This window comes from Eublepharis macularius, chromosome 14, assembly GCF_028583425.1.
Source record: "Eublepharis macularius isolate TG4126 chromosome 14, MPM_Emac_v1.0, whole genome shotgun sequence".
NCBI lineage: Eukaryota > Metazoa > Chordata > Lepidosauria > Squamata > Eublepharidae > Eublepharis > Eublepharis macularius.
This window is the reverse complement of record NC_072803.1, coordinates 43,641,927-43,647,926: the sequence shown is the minus strand read 5'-3', so window position 1 is coordinate 43,647,926 and position 6,000 is coordinate 43,641,927. Positions and strand designations below refer to the sequence as shown.

General features: G+C 42.7%; 1 protein-coding gene across 6 annotated transcripts in view; it reads left to right on the top strand.

Moving 5' to 3' along the window:
* Positions 1–1,374: 1,374 nt before the first annotated feature.
* Positions 1,375–6,000, top strand: part of EXD3 (exonuclease 3'-5' domain containing 3) — a 185,511-nt gene continuing 180,885 nt past the window's right edge. For 5 of the 6 annotated variants that reach the window (XM_054997558.1, XM_054997559.1, XM_054997555.1 and 2 more), the window contains exon 1: positions 1,375–1,433. The gene's annotated coding sequence lies outside the window, so the exon portion shown is untranslated. Of the gene's footprint in view, positions 1,434–1,466; positions 1,549–6,000 lie in introns of those variants that run through there. The other variant, XM_054997557.1, reaches the window with a different exon arrangement.

The window sequence follows — 6,000 nt, the reverse complement described above, 5'->3', positions numbered from 1 at the left end:
AAAGCGGGGCAGTCCAGAGTTTTCATTTCTAAAATATTGTTCTGGAGTGTCTCTAACACATCCCACTGTTTTTTGTAGCACTGGCCTTTCTTTAGTGCCCATTCCGGGCTGTTTTGTGGTGTTCCGGGAGCTTTTTGGCATGGAATGGGTTAATAAAAGCGGGGCAGTCCAGAGCTTTCATTTCTAAAATATTGTTCTGGAGTGTCTCTAACACATGCCACTGTTTTTTGTGGCAATGGCATTTCTTTAGTGCCCGTTCCGGGCTTTTTTGTGCTGTTCCGGGAGCTTTTGGCATGGAACGGGTTAATAAAAGTGGGGCAGTCCAGAGTTTTCATTTCTAAAATATTGTTCTGGAGTGTCTCTAACACATCCCACTGTTTTTTGTAGCACTGGCCTTTCTTTAGTGCCCATTCCGGGCTGTTTTGTGGTGTTCCGGGAGCTTTTTGGCATGGAATGGGTTAATAAAAGCGGGGCAGTCCAGAGCTTTCATTTCTAAAATATTGTTCTGGAGTGTCTCTAACACATGCCACTGTTTTTTGTGGCAATGGCATTTCTTTAGTGCCCGTTCCGGGCTTTTTTGTGCTGTTCCGGGAGCTTTTGGCATGGAACGGGTTAATAAAAGTGGGGCAGTCCAGAGTTTCCATTTCTAAAATATTGTTCTGGAGTGTCTCTAACACATCCCCTGTTTTTTGTGGCACTGGCCTTTCTTTAGTGCCGGTTCCGGGCTGTTTTGTCGTGTTCCAGGAGCTTTTGGGCATGGAACGGGTTAATAAAAGCGGGGCAGTCCAGAGTTTTCATTTCTAAAATATTGTTCTGGAGTGTCTCTAACACATCCCACTGTTTTTCGTGGCACTGGCATTTCTTTAGTGCCCGTTCCGGCCTGTTCCATCTCGTTCCGGCTTTTACCCTGTGCCTGGGTTCTGAGCAGAAGGGCAACCTCTCCAACATTTCTCATAGGCAAGGTGGGGCGGGGGGGGGGAACTGGAGGACACACATCATAGTTGATCCAACTTTACACTTTGGTGGAGGCCCTCTCTATTGTGGAGGTTCAGACTGTTCCTGCTATTCCTGCCTCATGGCCCCCGCCCCTTGGGTCTTATTTCTTTTTCGTAGATCCAGAGGAGTTAGCCGTGTTAGTCTGTAGTTGCAAAATAGTAGAATCCAGTAGCACCTTTAAGACTAAACAACTTTAATGTAGCATAAGCTTTTGAGAACCCCAGCTCTCTTCGTCAGATGCAGAGACGAAAAGAACTGTGGTTCTTGAAAGCTTATGCTACAATAAAGTTGGTTAGTCTTAAAGGTGCTACTGTTTACTATTTTTCGATTTCATTTGCTAGGAGCCTCGCGTGAAGGTTCCGCCTGAGTTGCCGTTCTGGGAGGGAATGTTTTGGGCGGTGCACAGAGCGAGGTCCTGCTTCCGGCGCCATTGCCAGGTGAGTGGTAACAACTGTAACTCCTTAGGGGGTGAAAAGGGAAGGGGCGACCTAACAGCAGCTTCCCTTTTTCAAGCAGGACTCAGAGCGTGGCTGAGGTGACGTTAGCGCAATAGTGAGTGCTCCTCTGCCTTTCCCCGTTTGATTCGTGAAACATGAACACACACGTCTCGGGGGCTCAGGTTTTCTCATGCGCAGGAACGCTAGCGGTTTTAACGATCACTCCCGAGGGATGCCAACTCCAGGATGAGACGATCCTGAAGATCTGGGGTGGGGTGTGTGTGTAGAAATTGGGGAAGGATTTTTGGAATGGGAGAGTGCTCAGAGCCATTTCCTCCAGGAGAACTTATCTCTGTGATCTGGGGATTAGTTGTAATTCTGAGAGAATTCTAGTCCCCATCTGGAAGTTGGCAACCATATACACTCCCTCTATTATCCTCAAAATAATTCAGGGCCTGCATTTTCAAATTAAGCCTCATTGCTTTTCGTTCCTCCCGAGACTTCCTTATTTGGGGTGGTTAATAATGACTATGCTTATATATTGCTCTTCTAAACAGATTGGTGCCCCACCTAGAGCAGTGAACAAGTTAGTTTATTATCCCACAATACCGCTGGGGAGTTGGGCCTGAGAGGGCTTACCCAAGGCTACCTACTGAGTTAGTGGCAGTAGATTGTTGATTTGCAGCCAAACCACTTAACCCTTGTGCTACAACAGCTTTCTAATGTCACAACACAAGTGGTTTCTCCGCATTCCTAAACTGGTAGTTCTTCAAACAGAAGTTCACTGATATTATTGACAGTAAAAAGAACCCCAAACCTATACTTTATGATTCCCCCTGCCCCGATTACATTTGACCAGGCATGTTCTCTTTAGAGTCTTTGATGTTTCATTCTTATCGGTATATTTTAGGATGCAGCAGTTATTTATTTGAAACATTTCAACTCCTGCAAGATTCAGGTCCAGTAGCATCTTAAAGTCCAAGCATCTTAGATGTCCAGGGTATAAGCTTCCAAGAGTCAAAGCCCCTTTCATCAGATACTTTGACTCTTGAAAGCTCATACTCTGGAAATCTACTTGGTATTTGGTCTTTAAGGTGCAACTGGACTCAAATCTTGCTCTTCTACTGCGGACCAACACAGCTACCCACCTGCAAATATTTATACCCCAAGCTCACAGCTTTGGCTCTTGGGATAACTTCTAGTGGTCAAATGTAAAAAAACTCACCACCACCCTCAATTAAATACAAATATCGACTAAAATTATACACTCAAGAATCAAACCAAACAGCAGTATAAAATCCATGTAATTAAAACTGGCATTTCTTTGGACCCAACACAGATACATTCAGATGGAAAAATAACCGCAGCAGAGAACAAAATGGTTCAGGTTTTAATTGATTTTAAAATCTTATGGTTAAAGATACCACCTCCAATTAATCTGACAGCAGAGTAAAAGAATTCTGTGTAACAGTCTATGTCAGGCATTGATTTAATTAGGCATTGATTTAATTAGTTGATTAAAGTTTATATAATATAATTTCTTTAACTGAGTGACAGGCATAAAATATATGACCAAAACTGCTTATTTTTAATCAAATGAGAAATTGATCTAATTAAAAAAAGCTAGAGCAAGTACGTGTGCTACAGCAGAGAGACTTTGCTGGGATCCAATGCCTGGCATTCTTCACTATAAAGAATGTTACGTTGAAAGAAGAAAAGGCAACTGCAATTCTGTATATTCTCAGTATGTTGCTTCTATTTAGTTTTCATTGTACATTATTTATGGATCTGTTTAAGGCATTTTACCCTGCTTTTCTTCTTGAAAGGAATCAAATGTGTTATATTGAATGTATTAGCGACTGGCACACAAAGTCACCCTTCCTCCCCCATCCTTAGTATTGGATAGGCCTTGGCATGATCCAGTCAAGCACTTTGTCATAGAGTCTCTGCATGAGATGCCGCGACACATTTGTCAAGTGTTGGGAGATGCAGTGTTAGTTGGGAAGCGTTGTTTTGAAGTAGTGCCAGACCATTTCCCCTTCCGGAGTTTTTACCCTGCCGCCGTCACTACTTAAAACTTTGAATTAACTGAGCCTTGGCAGGGCAAAAGCTCTGGAAGGGGAGACGCCAGAGGTGGCGGAGGGCTGTGAGAGACTCTATCCCCTCCGGAGAGATCTCTGGCGGCTCTGTCTTTCAAAACTTTGCTCCCTGGCTAACTTTGTCTCCCCCAACACATGAAGAACACGTTAGAAGTCTTGTGTAGAGAGAGAGAGTCTCAATGCATAAATTCTGAAGGCATGTTTTTGAGAACACCAGGGGGCAGCGTTCCCTAAGAAACTGTAGCATGCTCCTAACTGTAGTTGGTTTTAAATGATCACAAGTGACTTCCATTGGAAAAAAAGAGAATAGATCTACAGTGCAGCAACATACTGCTTTATTCCTTTAAAATACAGTGACAGTGCAATTCTAAGCAGCACGTAACTCTTCTAAGCCCATCAACTTCAAAAGGTTCAGAAGGTTTGCACTGTTAAAGCTATCATCTGGAAAGGCCCTGAGAAAGCAGTGACCAGTAAAAGTGTCAGAGATGGAAGGTGTGTGAACAGGGGTCCCATTTTTTCCAGCAATTTAAGGGATGTGACCCTTGTACAATCCACGCAGTTCAGTCCCTGGTATCTCCCTTTAAAGGATCTTATGTAACACATTTTGGGGAAAGACCTTTTGCCACCTGAGGCCCTGGCAAGCCACTACCAGGCAGACAGTACTGAGCTTGATAGATCAATAAAGCAGCTTCATGTTGACAGGGGACAGCTACTGTTACATGCAGCTACTGTTGCAAGCAGGCTTCTGTGGCTGAATAGAAATGTAAAGAAGGAAGGGCAAGATTCAGGGGAAGAACTGGGTGGAAATTGAGAGAAGTAGGCGGTTTCTTCAGAAACGCTTCAAATTCATGCCAAAAAATGCACACCAAAAACCCCACCAGAAACCGGCAACAAAAGAAAACATTAAAGCAAGTGCAGTCCCAGTAAGTACATAGAAAACTTGGTAAGGAAACAATATGCACACAGTTGGCAAATGATAACGTGTGCATGCTTGGGGAAAAGCCACCACAGTTCCAAAGGTGAACTGCACCTCTAAGCACATGCAGAAACAGCCCAAGTTGAGTATTATTTATTTATAGTACACCTTTTTTCTGAGACTCAAGGCAGACCGAGTGTGAGTCAGTAGTGTTAATTTCAAAGACATTTCAATAAACAATATAATTGGGTATATAAGTGAACAGGATAGCTGGGGTGTTTCGCTCCCAAGAATTACCAAACAGCTGTGAAACTGAGCTGCTTTCCTTTTAAACTTGCACTACCATTGGGATGTAGCTGCTTAGAGCTGTTTAGAGAGAGCCCAGACAGCTCGTTGATTTGGTCCAAACAGCAGAAGGAGAGCAAAGAGCTTTAGCCAAAGCAAATGCAAAATGTTGAGAAGCAAATGGAGACCATGTGTGTCTGTGTAGCTCCCAAAACAAAAGCTCTCAAATGAAGAAATACGTTTCTGTACTGCACCACTGATGATTTCAAAAAGTTGGGTTCTTTGTGATAAGGCGAAATCTAGACTCTGAATTTCTTAACCAGAAACCCTATGCAGAGTTAAGGGTGGCAACAGAATGATTTCCCAGCCCCCTCTTGCGGATTGAAGTTGTAAGGCCATCCAAGCCAGACACTTCTTTCTAAGCACAGGGCCACCCTGCATTTGTTTATTTTTCTCTGTCACCTCTTCAGATAACCTGCTCAAAGCAGCTTACAAAATAAAACATAAAACCTTAGACGTTAACAATTAAATTAAAAAGGCATTAAAAATCCAGCCACAGCATTAAAAAAACACAAAATATTGAGCATCTTGAAAGAAGTCTCATAAAACAGGCAGGCAATACCAATGATCTTCAAAGATCAACCCCTTAATTTAAGAGGTGGATTCCTCGGTACCCCTCTTCAAGTTCCCTTCTGAAGGCATCATTCAGACATGAAGCTGCCTGGTACAAAAGCACCCATGCTTGGGACTTTGCCTTTGCATGCATCTGCTTTGCACAGGTAGAAACTAAGTTGAAATGAGATGCTGTGCAAAGTGAAAAAAACCGTGGGTTGTGAGTGCCTTTGCCTTTTTGAATTAAGCCCAGTCCAAACCATCCTGGGATGAAGATGGCTGCTCAGTTCTAAGAAGGAAAGGCCCCTTTTATTCATTAGATTTTGAGTTAACCTCCCAGTGCCTTTTAATATGTCAAAAAGGCATGTACATTTAAGCTATGATTAGATTTTATGTTGTAGAGTTTTAACCCTCTGTCCGAGGAACCTGGACAGAGCACAGTTTGTACCACATGGTTAAATGGAGGACAGTCAATAAAATAAAAAGTGTATCGTTGGTTTATTTATTAGAATATTTATAGCCTGTCGTGCAATTAAAAAGTGTATCGTTGGTTTATTTATTAGAATATTTATAGCCTGTCGTGCAATTTTATAAAATGTGCAAGGTAACTATCAACGTGCTATTTGAGACAAGGCATACATCATAAACCAGCAAA